Genomic DNA, 13,381 nt, shown 5'->3' on the forward strand with positions numbered 1-13,381 from the left:
CACACACACACACACACACACACACACACACACACACACACACACACAGCAAGACTATTCCACAGCCCTGTTGAGCAACCAGCAGCAGCAGAGATAGAAAACATATTCAAGCCATCATGGACACTAAGGAGAAAGGAGAAGTTCACTTACATTAGTGGATGTAAGTTTTATTTATTTTTAATTGTTTACATTCATGAACTTATATTCCGGGAGGGGTGCATGTGGAGGTCAGCGGACAACCGGCAGGTTCTCTCCTTCCACCATGTGGGGCAAGGCTCCGGCTATCACCTGGCGGCAAGCTCCTTCACCTGCCAAGGCATTTCATCAGCCCTGGATCTGAAGTCTCACGGGCGTTAGAAATCGCTTCTAATTCTTAACACTGGAATTAAAACTGAATTAAATGTCCTTTTCCCTTTTTTTGGGGGGGGGGGGGGGGGGGGGGGGGGGGGTGGGAGGTTGTTTTGTTTTGTTGTTCTGTTTTTTGGTTTTCTGAGACAGGGTTTCTCTCTGTTGCCCTGGCTGTCCTGGAACTCACTCTGTAGAGCAGGCTGGCCTCGAACTCACAGAGATCGGCCTGCCTCTGCCTCGAGTGCTGGGATTAAAAGCGTGTTCCACCAGCAGCCATTCCACTTTTTCATGGCAACAGAAGCCAACTGAGGTTACAGAGTGGGGTGCCGAGGTGAAGAGCACTTGAGCAAGAGCCGGAAGGTTTGGCTTTCGTTCCAGCTTTGGCGCTGACCACAGGCCTTGTGCCAGCCTCTGCCTCTTGGGCCCTGATTCTTCAACTGTGACATGAGGGCAGCAATCTCGTCTGGGCCAGCACACAGACTTCTCGGTTCCTGCCAAAGAGTCCAGACCAAAGTTCGCCAAGCCACGCTTCGAAACACTGGGGTATAAGCAACCCCATCTGCGGTGGAGGGCCCTGCTCTCTCAGCCACCAGGACCCCAATCATGCTTCTGAGAACTGCACTATTAAAGGGCTCTGCGACAAAAGAGAGACAGGGATGGAGGGAGGGATGGATAAATGCAGGGAGGGATGGGGAGAGAAGAAAAGAAGATGTGGAAGGTTTAGAAGAAAGGGCAAGGAAGGAGGGAGAAAGAGGGTGCTAGATGGCCCACAAACATCTATCCATTGGTACTTGTAATGATACCCCTTAAGGTCTGACCATTGTAAGGGGGAAACTTGGCCCTAAGCTATTGGAAGGGGATAAATTAAGCGAGGGAGTGGAGCTGGTCCTGCTGATTTGCGGTCAAATAATTTCCTGGGGCCAGCAACACGCTTCAGCGCAGACTAAGTGTGTCTGCTGCCTTGCCTGATGACCTAAGTCCGCTCCCTAGATCCCACAGGTGGAAGAAGAGAGCTGACTCCCACGAGTGTTCCTGACCTCCATATGTGCCCATGTTCACGAACACCCAGATAAATAGATTAAAATTTTAATGTAAAATGGCTGCACGCATGACTGGCATGATTCTACAGAGACGACAGAAATGCCTGGGAAAATGCAGAGCCTTCCACTGTGATTAAAGCAGTATTTTCCCCCAAATTTCCAAGTAACGCAACTACACCACCATAGGGGGACATACAGCTGTTCCTGTTCATGTGTGTCTGTGTGTGTGTGTGACAGTGTATGCGGGCATGGTTAATACTGGGTGTCCTCCCCAATTGCAATTCAACATGCTTTTTATTCAAGACAGAGTTTCTCTGTGTAGCCTTGGCTGTCCTGGACTCACTTTGTAGACCAGGCTGGCCTACCTCTGGCCTTCCTCTGCCTCCCTGAGTGCTGAGATTATAGGCGTGTGCCCACCACTCAGGGGTCTAACACACTCTTAAAAATACATTGATTCTTTGAAAATTCCGGATATGTACATAACTTATTTTAATTATATCCTCCCTCCCGCCCTTATCCCTCCTCTCTCACTGTGACTCAATGTTTTTCCAGCAAGGTGTGTGCACTGTGTTCATGTGTATATGTGGGGGGGGGGTGGCTAGGCTGGCTGACGTCCTATCTCTATCTCCCTAGCACTGGGATAAGAGACACACACCCAGCTTTTTAAGTGGCTACTAGGAGTCGAACTCGGGTCCTCAGGCTTGTACAGCAAGCCCTTTGCCAGCCGAGACCTACCCCCCCCCACTCCGTCACATAAGCAGTTTTACAGATTTCCCTTGTGTCGCCTTTCCCCACTGATGAAATTCTCAAAAATTTCAAACAGTAGTCTCTCCAAAGATATTTAAAAGAAATATTTCTAAAATTGAAATGTTTGACATCAGATAGCAGCCAAAAAATATGCTGGCTGTTAAAACGAGAAGCTTGTCACTGAAATACATTATTTCGCTAGAAAAATATTTGCCCGTTTTAACGACAGCTGCGAGCATAGACTCACACTCAGAAACTATTCTACGATCCTCCGCAAAGGCAGAGTGTCACGTGTCTTCCTTTTGGCCCGGCACTACTGGAAGGGACCCGAAATCCACGTTGCTTTCTTTGACACAAACACTGGCTGCTGCTGCCCTGGGACTCACTCTTTCTGCCACTGTGTCCCTTACACAGAGAAAATTAGCAAAAGCAACCTTTTTCGTAGGAGCTTGTCTTATATGTAATGAGCACCATGGCCCTAGATCGTATGGACGTGAGAGGCCAGAGGATCAAGAATACAGCACGCCAAAACTACCCTCTTTGGAATAAAGTGAGCTAAAGGCAATATCAATACCAGAAAAAGCTTTACAGTCGGAGCCTGTTACCCTTCTGTAAAGACAGCTTGACTTACGAGGACACTCCCAGGAGGACAGACGGATGGCTCAGCAGTTACGGGCCTAGTTGCCAGCACCCGACGTGGTGGCTCACAATCATCTGTACCTCCAGTTCTGAGGACCCAACAGCCACTTCTGGCTTCCACTAACACCAGGAACACACGTGACGAACACACCCCCGTGCAGGTAAAACACTCACACACATAAGAGTAAATTAATTTTCGATATGTTTAAATATAAAGGTGACTCCCCCCTCTGTTTCAGAAGGAAGATTCTGATTGGTTCTTGAGAATGGAGGTTGACCTCTAACCGCTGTGAGTACAGAGCATAGTCCCTTTCACATTCCCTAGGGGCCTTCCTTTCTCCTTTGTCTAGCCTCTTCCCCATTTGGTCATCTTCTGGTAAGCAGGTCTTCGAACCCACACCCACACTTTTGCACAGAACTTCTCTGCACATCTGAGGAACTTAAGCCTTTTTCTCTTACTAATTTCCAGCGTAAGGGCAGGTTCCTAGGTCACTGGACCTTGGGAGGGTAGAGGGGGTGTGGCTAATTCACAGGTTTGTGGAGGGCTGGAGAGTTGGCTCAGTGGTTGAGAGCTTGCCCTGTTCTTGCGGAGGTCCAATGCCTTTGGCCCCACGGGCACTGTGGGCTTAGATTTTCCAAAAACCTACTTTATTTAGGGTTCTTAAATGCCCCTACTTCCCTTCTGACACTAGTTAGGTTAGAAAGCTGGTTAGCAGGGCAAGGGGCACAGACCTCTCTACTTAACTTCCTGCTGGTTAGGCATGGTGGGTTTTGGGGAGCAATTCCAATTTAAGTCATCTGTATTCCAGGAAGTCCGCTAAACAGCAAACCAGCAATCCCTCCCATACAGCAGCAACCTAGAAGTGTTCCCTGGAGCATTCTTCCCTAGCAGTGTCTCAGAGAAATGCAAAGCAAAGCAAAGAAGCCAAGGAATGTGAAGTAAAGATGCAAAGTTGCAGAGCAATCTCTCTTTGTTTCGGGGCTATTTCATACCCTCCCAAAGTCCATACAGAATGCTTTTCAGCTGACAAAAACCATGCCCCCCACATGAGGCAGTCCCTAACTGCCCCATGGGCCTTTTCACGGGGCTGTTTTCAGTGGTGGGGGGGGAGGGGACAGGACACAGGGTGGGTGGGAAGACATACCCAAAACATTTCCATATCCCACACTTGGGATCAAAACACAGACATGCTTACATCCACTACAGGACACCTACGTTCATATGCTCATGCTTCCACACAGACAGTCAGACAGACCAGACAGCCCACATACACGCACGCGCACACACACACACACACACACACACACACACAAACATACACACACACATACTCTTTAAAGTATTAAGTTTTCAACCCAAATGAGGTGACACATACCTTTAATCTCAGTATTCAGGAAGCAGAGGCAAGAGAATGTCTGTGAGTTTGAGGTCAAAGTGGTCTACCTCACAAAAAAAGCCAGCCTACTCAAGAGGTTTGCTGCCCCAAGCTTACTCGAACACTGAGGCACAATCTAAAGATTATAAAAACATGACCTGAATTCACTTCGAGTTGAGAGGCCATCCGTTCACTTAACACACACAAGGAAAGGGCCTCCTCCCTGCCGGGCTCTGAGACACAGAGATGAGTGTGTCAAAACGCACAGAGCTCAGGGAACATAAAGAGCAGCTCCTAATCGCCAGGTTCACGGCAGCAAGGCTCTCCCACAGGCACTCAAGCAAGAAGCAGTTTCCACCACCCAGTTCTCAAGGCTTCTCTGCTGCACTTAGCAGCAGGCCGGGCTAAGCTAGAGCCACGGGGGGGGGGGGGGGGGGGGTGGACAATGGCCAGACTAAGGCAGCCTGGTGACTACTGCGACAGCCAGAGTTGTGTTTTAAATTAATCTCTGTGCCTGAGAGGCCCGTGAAATAAAAATGTCTCTAACCTGTGAGCCCTTTGCCCAAGGACTTGCACTTCTTGAGATGCTGGAGGCTGTTGTTATGGGCGGGAGGTACATCTGCATACATGCTTGCCCTGGTTGGACCTGGCAGTAAATGCGTAGCCTTATGGGGTTGCCTTTTAAAGCCTCTGCAAAAATGTGACTCCCTGCCATTTTCCGGAAACCCCAGAATGGTCCTGGTCTGCGTCCATCATCCTGGCCATTATTTAATTAAAGCTTGCTTTAAATTTGACTCAAAACTGGGGTAGCGGTCTTATTCTTGACCCGTGGGATTAACACCGGAACCCATTAATAAGTTCAAAGAAAGTTTTATTCCCTGTATCCACCACCACAGGATGAGCCAGATGAAAATGATGAAAATTTTTTATGAGGTAAATGATTTTTTTTTTTTTTTGTTAGCCCAGGCTGGCCCTAAACTGGAAAACCATCTGAGTCAGAATCCTAGAACTGCAGTCATAAATCATTTCCCCAGGGTAAGGTTCCTGGTTCATAAGATAAGAAGTTAGAAGAAAACCAATAATTAAAAAAAAAAAAGAGCAAACAAAAGAGATAAAAAGGTTAAACACAGTTCACATATATTTTCCATAAAATGAAACTGACCTTTCATTAAAGAGGATTTTTTACAGCCTATAATATATTCACTGAAGTAACTCTTCTTTAAAGAGAAGTGGCTGGTTATTTGTGTATGTGTTTCACTGGTTTGTGTATGTCTGTGTGTGTGGCATGTGGTGTTTGCACGCATGTGCCCTCAGGCACACCTTCCCCACACGCATGCACAGAGGATGACAAAGCATGGCTGAACGGTGAAGACATTCTTCATCCTATTCCTGGCTGCCGGCCCAAGCGTTCCCATCCCCATCACCCCACAGTACGGGGGTTCCAGACACAAGTGACCTCGCTTTTTATGTGGGGCCTAGGGATCTGAGCTCAGATCCTCTCAACTACTGAGCCATCACCCCGGCCTGGAAGGGACTTTTAAAAAGGATTTACTTATTTATTTCTGATGCGTGTGACTGAGTGGTTCTGTGTTCCCCACGGGCACTCAGGGGACCAAGGACGCCACAAGAAAGTTATGGAAGCAGGATGGTGAGCTGTTCCCCCTGACACGGATACTCAGAGCAGAACCCAGGTCGTTCGCTGGAGCGGTGGTCTCTCCATTTCCACAAAGCATCGCCCAGTGTCACAGGAAACTAAAAAGTCATAAACTCCACCTCCAGCTCCACCGTGCAAACGGCACCGCTGCCACTATTTTTAAAAATTGTATTCAAATTTCTTATTCTAAGCCTTCCTGTTTTATTTTTTACAAAATTGTTATTTTACACAGCCGGGGCCCAGTGGCTCACAAGGCAGACACAGGTGGATCTGTGAGTGAGGTCCAGGACAGCCAGAGCTACACCAGAGACACCCTGTCTTGAAAACCAAAAATATATACATTATTTTATATCATATTTTCATTTGGGGGATCTGCTAAATATTAACAATCACCATTTCTGTGTCATTAATCTTCACAAATATAATTTAATGTCTCATTAAATCTTGATGGTTCCTAAAAACTTGACTAACAAAACAAAGGTTATGCTCTTAAAACAGCTCAAAGGAGCCATTAAAGCATCCAAAAGAAGATTTGGAGGGGATAATGAAACAGACTTTTGTAGATGGCCTTGAACTCAAGAGATTCAACTGTCCTGCCTCTCAGATTCCGAGATTAAAATCACGCTAGGCATGTCTAGCTCAAAAGGCATTTTTTTAAAAAAATTCTCTTATTTAGGTTTTATTTATTACGAGTCAGTAACTGGCCGGGAAGTATTCGTGCATGCAGGACTTCCGTGTTCCAGGCACAGGGCTGGGCGTTCTGTGGCATGGGTTACAATTACCTCCCCTAGCCTGGCTACCGTTCACAGGGGACGTTCGCTGGCGGCGGTGATTTCTAGCTGTACAGCAACCAGGATCCAGACTCACCTGGGCTAGAAAATGGCCAAACCCTGCCTCAAGACCCAGCTGCAGTGGAGGAAGCAAACACTACACACATCAGCCTCTTCCTGACGCCTCTCTGCCTTGCCTGGACAAAGCCAGCTTAGACAAACCCGTACGCACCGCGGGAGGCTCTGTTCTGTATGCCTGCACCTCGGAGCTTCCCTAACTTAAACTGCTTCAAACTGGGCAGCTCTTAATCTACCCCACACAGGCGCTCTCTGTCATTTGGGGGAGCTGGGATTCCAGGCTGGCCCTGCCCTTTTCCATTTCTTTCAAAGAAAAAATAAATATAATAATAATAATAATAATCATGATAATGATAATCCGTATTTGCTAACTCCAAGGGTCCCACATTTATTCTAGAGCAATACTCCACAACATAAAGAAAACAAATATCTAACTGTCAGCTTAACAGCTAATTCAAAAATACAAGCTGGGCTGGAGAGATGGCTTAGTGGTTAAAAACACTTGCTGCTCCTCCAACGGACCTAGGTTTGGCTCCCAGGACCCACACGGTGGCCTACAACTATGTGTGACTCCAGTTCCAGATGACCCAATGCCCTCTTCTCATCTCCACTGTCACCATACACTCACAGCGCACACGGCTCACTCAGACTCACACAAGTCTTCTCTGATCCACCTTTCTACGCTCAGTAACCCACTCTGCAACTCTGTACAATGAGAAGGAGCCTGAATCTCGAAAAAGCAGGGTGTGGTGACACACACCTATAACCCCCGCACCCAGAAGTGAAGCAGGAACGAACAGACAGCTTAGCATCAGTATGGGCTCCACACAAAGACCTTTGACCCAAAACAGCACCGACAGAAAGGAGGCATGGAGACAGCTGAAAATCCAAAAATACAAATAAAAATGGGTTTTGTAAATCCATGCAGCACAGAAATGGTATTTGAAAATCTCTAAGCGTTACCACGGTTTCATCTTCCAAATGAAACAGCGGTAATGTTATGGTAATAATCTCTATATGTTATGGGGGAGGTTGGTCTTTATTATCATCAGTGTGTGTGTGTGTGTGTGTGTGTGTGTGTGTGTGTGTGCGCGCGCGCGCGCGCGGCGCCATAGCGTACAGGTGGCGGTCAGAGAACAATCTTTTGGAGGAGGTTCTCTCCATCCATCTCCACATGGGTTCTAGGAAACCAAACTCAGGTTGCCAGCCTCGAGCAGCAAGGGCCTTCATCTGCTAATCCATTTTACAGGCCCTAAGCCTAGATGGACCTGTGTGGTGACTTGACTTTAATCCCAGCACTTGAGAGGCAGAGGCAGGCAGATTTGAATTCAAGGCCAGCCTGGTCTGCACAGCAAGTTCCAAGCCAGACAGGAATGCACAATGAGACTCCAACTCACAAAAACAGCAACAAAAAAACTTTCGAGCCGTGGTTCTCAACCTTCCTAACGTTGTGACCCTTTGACACAGTTCCTCAGGTTGTGGTGACCCATCTCTACCACGGCATTGCTTTGCTGCTACTTTATAACTGTGATCCTGTTAGTATGATGAACCGTAATGCGAATATTGGATATTCAGGATAGCTGATATGTGATGCCCAAAAGGGTCTTGACCCACAGACTGAGAACCACTGCTTTTTTTCCTTTTTTTTAATATATATTTTTATTTATTACAATGTATTCACCTTGTGTCCCAGCTGTAGCCCCACCCTTGTTCCCTCACTATCCCACCCTCCCTCCCTCATCTCCTCCCATGCCCCTTCCCTAGCCCAGTGATAGGGGAGGTCCTCCTCCCCTTCCATCTGACCCTAACCTATCAGGTCTCATCAGGACTGGCTGCATTGTCTTCCCCTGTGGCCTGGTAAGGCTGCTCCCCCATCAGGGAGAGGGGATCAAAAAGCAGGCCACTGAGTTCATGTCAGAGATAGCTCCTTCTCCCATTACTAGGGAGGCCATTTGGAGACTGAGCTACCACGGGTTACCTCTGTGTAGGGGGGTCTAGGTTATTTCCATGAATGGTTCTTGGTTGGAGTATCAGTCTCAGAAAAGACCCCTAGGCCCAGATTTTTTGGCTCTGTTATTCTCCTTGTGGAGCTCCAGACCCTTCCAGATCTTTCTATCTCTCCCTTCTTTCATAAGATTCTGTGCACTCTTCCCAAAGTTTGGCTGTGAGTCTCAGCATTTTCTTTAATATCCTGCTGGGTAGAGCCTTTCAGAAGCTGGAGAGGATGTGGAGAAAGGAGAACCCTCCTCCATTGCTGGTGGGAATGTAACCTTGTTCAGCCACTTTGGAAAACAATCTGGCGCTTTCTCAAACAATTAGGAATAGTGCTACCACAAGATCCAGCTATACCACTCCTAGGCATATATCCAAAATATGCTCAAGTATACAACAAGGACAGTTGTTCAACCATGTTTGTAGCAGCTTTATTTGTAATAGCCAGAATCTGGAAACAGCTCAGATGTCCCTCAATGGAGAAATGGATACAGAAATTGTGGTACATTTACACAATGGAATACTACTCAGCAATTAAAAACAAGGAAATCATTAAATTTGCAGGCAAATGGTGGGATTTAGTAAAGATCATCCTGAGTGAGGTATCCCAGAAGCAGAAAGACACACACGGTATATACTCACTTATAAGTGGATATTATATAGTATAATCATACTAAAATGTGTACACCTAAAGAAGCTAAGCAAGAAGGAGGACCGGGAGTAAGGTGCTCAATCTTCATTTAGAAAGGCAAACAGGATAGACGTGGAAAGAAGGTGAAAATAAGGAAAAAGAGAACCACTGCTTTAGAGGCTGGCCATAGTGGTAGTCTCCTGTAATCCCACAATTTGACAGGAAGGAAGATAAAAGAGTTCAAGAGCAGCCTTGGCTACAAGGCTGCGATCATGGGCCATATGAGACCCTGACTCAAAAAGTAAACTAAAATAAGGCCGGGCATGGTAGCACACGCCTTTGATCACAGCACTCAGGAGGCAAAGGCAGGAGATCTGTATGAGTTCGAAGCCAGCCTGGCCTACAGAGTGAGTTCCAGGACAGCCAAGGCTATATACAAAGAAACCCTGTCTCAAAAAAAGAAAGAGAAAAGAAAAAAAAGTAAGGGGGGGGGGGGGCGCGGATTTTTAAAAACTTAGGAAGATTTTGCCTCTGTTCAAAAATAAAATAAAATAAGACATGGGCCCCCAAGCTCTATACTCAGTATGTAAATGGAAAAATATATATATTTTAAATAACCAGAGAAGAAAATAATTCCTAAAGACGGGGATTTGTAGTTAATAAAAATAATAAGACAAATTGGGCTGGCAAGATGACACTGAATAAATATGTGTAATTTTTTTTTTTTTTAATTTGTCTGTGAAAAATCCATTCTGCTGGAGAGTTAACTTGCTGGGAGCTAGGACGCCTCTTGGTTGTTGGTCCATGAGGAATGCTTTGCTCGGTGCTAAGCTTCTAACTAAAGAACGGGTAGATATTTACCATATTGGCAGAGGAAGGGCAGAGAAGTGCTTGTCTGTCTTTCGTTCCATATTCATATAAATAAACTGAATTCCGCTCCTTTGTCTTCAGCCTTGCAGGGTGACCTTTGGGCCCCCCCCCCTTGTCACTTTCCCTTTTCTGTATGTACACAATTATCTGTCTAGGTCAAATTGGCTTTCCACCTTCCCAGTTCCATTCCAGGACCTCTGCTCTAGGTTAGTTTTTAGAGAAGACAGGCCTCCTTCCTCAGTCTGAGAGTAGAGCACATCAATACGAAAAAGGACGCAGGCTAATCTGAACTGGGCATGGGAACACAGGCAGAGGCAGGCGGATCTCTGAGAATTCTAGGTCAGCCTGGTCCACACAGCACACTCCAAAATCACCCTCCTCTAACAATAATAACAACAGCAATGATAAATAATCTCACTTAAAGGGGATTTTCTTAGCATCTTTTGCTGTTGAGGCTAACGAACTCCAACTCAAGGTTGGAGGGACAGCTTTGGTTCTTGGTTTTCCCCAGGGTCCAGAATTCTCGGGGAGGCAACATGACTCCAAATTCCTTCGTATCTTTCAGGTACAAAACAGACTCCTCTTCAGTGTCAAGTGTGTCTGACTTGCAGCGCATCAGCCTCCTAGACCCCATGTAGCCAAGGATAGCTGGAAATACATGCCCAAGACAAAATCACATGCATGCTTAAAACATTATGAGATCCGTCTGTGGTTTTGTTTCGTTGGATAAGTCAGTTGAGTGGCTCTCAGAGCTTGCATTTAATAGATGACAGTGTCATTCTGCAATGATAAAAAAAACTGACATGTCTACCACTGAACACCTCCTGACTGCTGAGTTCTCCCCACTCCACTTTTTTTATTATTATTACTATATTACTATTATTTACAATGTATTCACTTTGTATCACAGCTGTAGCCCCCTCCCTCATCTCCTCCCCGCCCCCCCCCCCCCCTTTCTTCCCCCCCCCCCCCGTCCCTCCCCTAGTGCACCGATAGGACTCCTCCCCTACTACCTGACCCTAGCCTATCAGGTCTCATCAGGACAGCCTGGATCCTCTTTCTCTGTGGCCTAGTAAGGCCACCCCACCTTGACTTTTCTCTTTAAAGGAAGAGGTGCTCAAAGAGGAGGCAACCAAGTTTATGTCAGAGACAGTCCCTGCTCCCCTTACTCGGGTGCCCACATGGAAACTGAGCTGCCCATGGGCTACTTCAGAGCAGAGGGTCTAGGTCCTCTCCATACATGGTCCTTAGTTGGAGCATCAGTCTCTGCAGGATCCCCTGAGCCCAGATTTTTTTTCTCTGTTGGTCTCATTGTGGAGCTCCCGTCACCTCCGGATATTTCTATCTCCCCCTTCTTCATAAGATTCCGTGAGTCTCTGCATCTGCTTCGATCCCCTGCTAGGTGGAGTCTTTTAGGGGACATCTATGGTAGTCTCTTCTCTTGTTCCCTGTCTTCTCCTACTTCTGGTGTCTATCCTGTTTGCCATTCTGAATGAGAATTTAGCATCTTCCCTAGGGTCCTCCTTGTTGTTTAGCTTCTTTAGTTCTGTAGATTTTAGTATGTTTATCCTATAGTATATGTCTAATATCCACTTATAAGTGAGTATATACCATGTGTGTCTTTCTGCTTCTGGGATAACTCACCCAGGATGATCTTCTCTAGTTCCCACCATTTGCCTGCAAATTTCATGACCTCCTTGTTTTTAACAGGTAGGTAGTATTCCATTGTGCAAATGTACCATAGTTTAAAAATATGGAACGCTTCACGAATTTGCATGTCATCCTTTCGCAGGGGCCACGCTAACCCTCTCTGTACCGTTCCAATTTTAGTATAGGTGCTGCCGAAGCGAGCACACTTTCCTTATTCCTGTGAGCGAGGACTCACGCTTCTTTGGGCTGTCTGCCACTCCTCAGTATGAAGTCAGGACTTGCCTCCCGCCTAGAAGGAGAGAGTCACTAAACTGTGGCGCACAGTTGTAGGCAAACTCAATTTTTCTTCTTAAGTTCACTATCCTAAAACACTCCTATCTTCACACCCATCACTGCTTCACACGGGTCTTCAAGAACAGAAAGGGAAACCCAGAGAGAGCAGCACCAGAGACCATTATTTTTGATCGCTGGTGCCCCAATAGGGAGAATGTCTACCACACACAATCACCTGCCCTTGGGAGCAGGCCGGCCTGAAGGCTGCAGGACCCTCTACTTGTCTGGGTACCTCACCCACAGGCCCAGGAGACCCAGCCTCACAGCCTCACAGGGAGGAGTCAGAGCCATGTTTCCACGTGTGTCACCTACCCTCTCCTCATTCAAAGAACACCACCTGTGCTGATGGCCCAGGCTGTGAACTACTAAAAGTCACGCCTGAGACAGTGCCATGAAACACTAGGAAACAGACGTGGGTGAGACGCACAGTCACAGACACTCCTTCCAGGAGATTCGAGACCCCTCTGTCTCCCACGCAACCCACCCTCCAAAAGCAAACACACTCCACACCCTCACTTCTTTTTCTTTTTTCATTTCTTTGGTTCTTTTTGGTTTTTCAAGGCAGGGTTTCCCTGTGTAGCCTTGGCTGTCCTGGACTGTCTTTGTACACCAGGCTGGCCCTGAACCCACAGTGATCTGCCTGCCTCTGCTCAAAGGCGTGTGCCACCACACCCGGCTTGACTTTTCTTTTTAAAGCTCTCGGTTGCTGCAGTTTTTCTTTCTTTTTAGATTTATTTGTGTGTACGAGTGCTTTGCCGGCAAGTATCCATGGACCCTGGTGCATGCCTGCTCCCGGGTTTCTTTGTGGAGCTTCGGCTGTCCTAGAACTAGCTCTGTGGATCAGGCTGGCCTTTGAACTCACAGAGGTCAGCCCACCTCTGCCTCCAAAATGCTGCAGTGAAAGGGGTGTGCCACCACCACACCTGGTCTTTTTGAGTCACAACAGCAGCAGAAGGACACAAATTCTGGTCAGGACACTTAACATGCATCTGTCTAGTGATTCTACCTCAACAGTAACCTTAAGAGGCGGAAACGGGGCTGACAGACGGCTGGGAGGTTCAGGACACCAGTTGCTCTTCCAGAGGTCCTGAGTTCAATCCCTAGCAACCACATGGTGGCTCACAACCATCTATAGTGAGAACTGGCGCCCTCTTCTGGCCTTCAGGCAGAACACTGTATATATAATAAAAGATAATAGATAGATAGATAGATAGATAGATAGATAGATAGATAGATAGATAGATAGATAGATA

General features: G+C 46.9%; 1 protein-coding gene and 1 non-coding gene across 2 annotated transcripts in view; both read right to left on the reverse strand.

The window, feature by feature from the left end:
* Syne2 (spectrin repeat containing nuclear envelope protein 2) overlaps nt 1-13,381 on the reverse strand; it is a 305,981-nt gene that overhangs the window by 267,196 nt on the left and 25,404 nt on the right. The window lies entirely within an intron of this gene.
* Nucleotides 11,893-11,999, reverse strand: LOC129667826 (U6 spliceosomal RNA). The gene has a single exon (XR_008718819.1). It is a non-coding gene; the product is annotated as a U6 spliceosomal RNA (small nuclear RNA).

This window comes from Psammomys obesus, unplaced genomic scaffold, assembly GCF_907164565.1.
Source record: "Psammomys obesus unplaced genomic scaffold, mPsaObe1.curated_primary_1811, whole genome shotgun sequence".
NCBI lineage: Eukaryota > Metazoa > Chordata > Mammalia > Rodentia > Muridae > Psammomys > Psammomys obesus.